At 39.8% G+C, this 3,948-nt stretch overlaps 1 pseudogene; it reads right to left on the reverse strand.

Annotated features, from left to right (window-relative positions):
* Positions 1–1,960: 1,960 nt before the first annotated feature.
* On the reverse strand, positions 1,961–2,372 carry LOC102482606 (prefoldin subunit 1 pseudogene; annotated as a pseudogene).
* Between the last annotated feature and the right edge of the window lie 1,576 nt (positions 2,373–3,948).

Genomic DNA, 3,948 nt, shown 5'->3' on the forward strand with positions numbered 1-3,948 from the left:
CTACCATCTCTCTTCAGAGATCCCATATTGAGAATGTGAACTAGTAAGGCTCTCCTAATCCTGGGGAATCGACATTTTATACTAGAGTGGAAATGCTTTGTCCTTTTACAGTACTTAGTGGAGAGTGAGTAATGTGGAGGTAGGTAGAGGCAATATGGAGTCCTTGGACCTTAAAACCAATGACCAAGTAGACCACAGTGGTCATCTTATGCAAGAGTTTTTAAATAGATGTTGGACTCAGAATATGGACACATTCCTAATAATCATACAGGATAGCCCCTATGCAACACCCTTAAAATTTCTTGAGAAATTCTGAAAGAGTAGCAGATAGTCCCTAGCCTTAGCATCTCTCTCTCCCATTGCAGAACAGCTCTTGGTGTGTGCCCAAGCATCTCAGCATACTGATCTCTCAATTCAGAAGCTACTTCTATGTGCCCTGCATCATATTCTATTGCTTGAGTCTCTTCTTTTTTAATTTTAATTTTTAAATTTAATTTTACTTATTATCATATTTTTTTTAATATTAGATTGAATCACATATATCTTTACAGGGTATTACATATCTTTTTCCAGCACGATTACCGTGCATATCAGTCAAGACAAAGACATTACTATCCACATCATCATCAAATAGAGCTTTTCATCATTTTTTTCAGATTATCATTATTACTATTATTTATTCTCATTATTTTTTTAAACATTCAATCACTATATATCATTTGGCTTGTATAAAGAATTTGCCCAACATGAAATACTTCTCAGACCAGTCCAGTTGAGAATACTATACATGTCATCATCAACAGGTAATAAACCATTTCTGTGTCCCACTGATGTTATGTCTTGCTATTTGTTCTCTTGCTATCCTTCTCTATACTCTTCCCTTCTCCCACCCCATTCCATACTGTATTCAGTATCCATAACTATTTTCACTGCTTTTATGCCCTCCAATATTTCAACCAATGCCACAGAGTGTGAATAGTCTGTATCTATTAAGTGGATACTTACAATATCTTTCTTTCATATCCTGCCTTGCTTCACTCAGCAATAGATCCTCCATATTTGACTATTTTCTATCGAATGCCAGGGTCTTGTTGTTTTTTTATGGCTGAGTAGTACTCCATAGAGTATATATGCCACACTTTTACCATTCATTCATTCGTTTGTGGACATTGAGGTTAGTTCCATGTCTTAGCGATAGTGAATAATGCTGCAATAAACATTGATGTGCAAGCGCTTTTCCAACTGAGCATCCTCCTGTCATTTGGGTAGATACCCAGAAGTGAGATTGCTGAATCAAATGGTAGTTCTATTTACAGATCTTTGAGGAACCTCCATATTTCCATATTGTTCTCTACAGTGGAGTCTCTTCTTACTTCAGTACTTTCCTTTATTTCTTTTTATAAAAGAATTATTTATTTAATTTTATTTATTATTTAAAAAAAATTACTGTAGGGTATGTTTACTCACCAGAAAGACACACACACACACACACACACACACACAGAGAGAGGGGGGGGGGGAGGGAGAGAGGGGGAGAGAGAGAGAGAGAGAAAGTAAGAAAGCAAGCCACCTATTCCAGGATTTGAACTGTGGTTGGCCATGTGCGGGTCTAGTGTCCTAACCAACACACCACCTGCTGGTCCCAGTACTTTTTTTTTTTTTTTTTTTTTTTTACATAGACTGGGGCTTTTATTGGCGGACCAGTGTGTCTAGTAGCTTAGGTAGAGCATGCCTTTGTGCTGGCTCCCATTTGCCCTCTCCTAGGAGTTCAGGACTCAGACCAGGAGAGAGAAGTGTCCAGGCAGAGGTGGTAGGAGAGCCAAGATAAAACATACAGGGCTGGGACCGAAAAGGGGCTCAGCGTGACAAAGGAAATGTGGGAGTGCTAGTCCATCCACATAAAGTATCCTTTGGGGTGAAGGGGAGCTGTTTCACCAGCAGGTCCTTTTATACTTGCCAGGAATGGGAGGGCTCAGGAGGAAAGCTTCCCCTAGAGATTCCCTACTGTGCCCTTCCGGCCATCAGCATCTCCCGGATATTGTCTTCAGCTTCCTTAACGCTCTGTTCCAGGTAGGATTTTTTCTGTTCTAGTTCTTTATTTTTTTCTTCTGCTATTTTCTGTTTTTCTAGCAGCTGATTGTGAATTACCTCCTTTGATCAAAGAATAAACATTCTTCCTACACCTTCATACATATTAGTCTCATCTACCAAAGTCATAATCTCTGTATCTGTAAGAGGTGCATGTTTCTTCATTCTGTTTAGCTGTTCAATCTGTGTGTCTGCAAGCTTTATCTTCTGTTGAGTGTCAATAACTTTGGCTTGAAGCTCTCTGTGAAAGCCTTCTTCAACTCCAGATCCACAGGGGCCGCCATCTTGGTATGCTCTTTGGTCCCAGTACTTTCTTTATGCGTCTGAAAGAAACCCATGAGCTCTTCTGGCTTCAGGGGGTTGCTGATTACTATGGGATGCAAATATTTTGAACAATGGATATAAACAAAGTAACAAGTTTTCAGAACCTTGGAAAGCTCTCAGAGAGCTGGGGGTTTGTGGAACCTGACTTCTTTTTGACATGAAAGTGAATTGCTTTTATTCTATGTAGTGAGAGCTACCAAACTTCCCCTCTTCCCCAGACTCTACCCTTTTATAACATCAATTTTTGAGTATCAGAAGGTAGGAAGGTAAGAATTGGTACCTTCTAATTTTCGGAGATCTGGACCTGACTAAAATTTTTTGTTTTATGGAACTTCATGGCAATTTCATGAAGCTTATAGACCATATCTAGGAATTTTTTAAAAGAAATTTTTGCTATAGGATTTGTGCACTTGCCTGAGAGACAGAGACAGAGAAACAAAGTGATAAATCACCTGGGGGGGGGATGGTCATGCCACAATCCCTTTGCCATTCTCCTCTTGGGATTTTGGGCACACATGCACATACATGTGGTATGAGTTTTAAGCTGCTGGGTCTGGGACTTGAACTGTGGTTGATAACGTGGGAGTCCAGCGATGTAACCATTACACCATCTGCTGGTCCCTCTAAGAATGTTTTAATGTGTATAAGAAAAAAGACATAAAATTCCAGAGGGAAACAATTATGCTGAAATAAAATTAAAAATATTGATGTGATTCCCACCTTTCCATGTAAACAGGTTTAAACGGAGTGCATTGGAAAGCAAAGACCTTGTCTTGGTTACCAACGTTAAGAATGCACTTTTAGCTTTACCACTAAGGGTGGAATGATTACTACGGACACAGTTGTCTTGTAAGATGACTCAGCATCTGTAGATAGTACGATTGTGATAGTGAATAGGAGTGAGTCAAACACTATCAGATTTTCAAATCTGTGATTAGCCTAAGTGACAATCCAAGACATTTGTAATAACTACAAAGCTAAATGAAAATATCTACCATTTCTCTTGGTGATTAAGTGACTTGTATTGCACACAGTAGCATGCTTTGTTATTTGCGGTTGTAGCTTAAGGGAGTGCTAAATTTCAGTTAGAGATAAGAAAGTATCAGATATGTAAGAGGGGATTTATTGGGGGAATTGGTTCATGGTATTATGGTGACTGAGAAGTCCCTCAGCAGGCTGTCTGCAAGATGGAGATTCTGCATTCTGGTAGCATGGCTGAATCCACACCTAAAGACCTCAGAGGCTGGGAAGGGAAGCTGACAATGTAGTCTCAGTCTCAGTAGTTGAAGCCTGAGAACCCAGGTAGCTGCTGGCATGGATCCTAGAGTTTAAAGGCAAGTAAGCCTTGAGTCCTAGTATCCAAGGTATCAGGAAAAGTCTACCTTGTTTTCACTTTTTTTTTTTTTTTAGAGGTTTTTGCTATAGGGCATGTGCCCTTGCCAGATAGATACATAGAGAGACAGAGACACAGAAAGCGAGAAATCACCTCCCAGGGGGGATGGCCACACCGTAATCCATTCTCCTCCATTCTCCTCT

The sequence above is a fragment of the Tupaia chinensis genome, unplaced genomic scaffold (genome assembly GCF_000334495.1).
Source record: "Tupaia chinensis unplaced genomic scaffold, TupChi_1.0 Scaffold000139_1, whole genome shotgun sequence".
In the NCBI taxonomy this organism is placed as follows: Eukaryota; Metazoa; Chordata; class Mammalia; order Scandentia; family Tupaiidae; genus Tupaia; species Tupaia belangeri.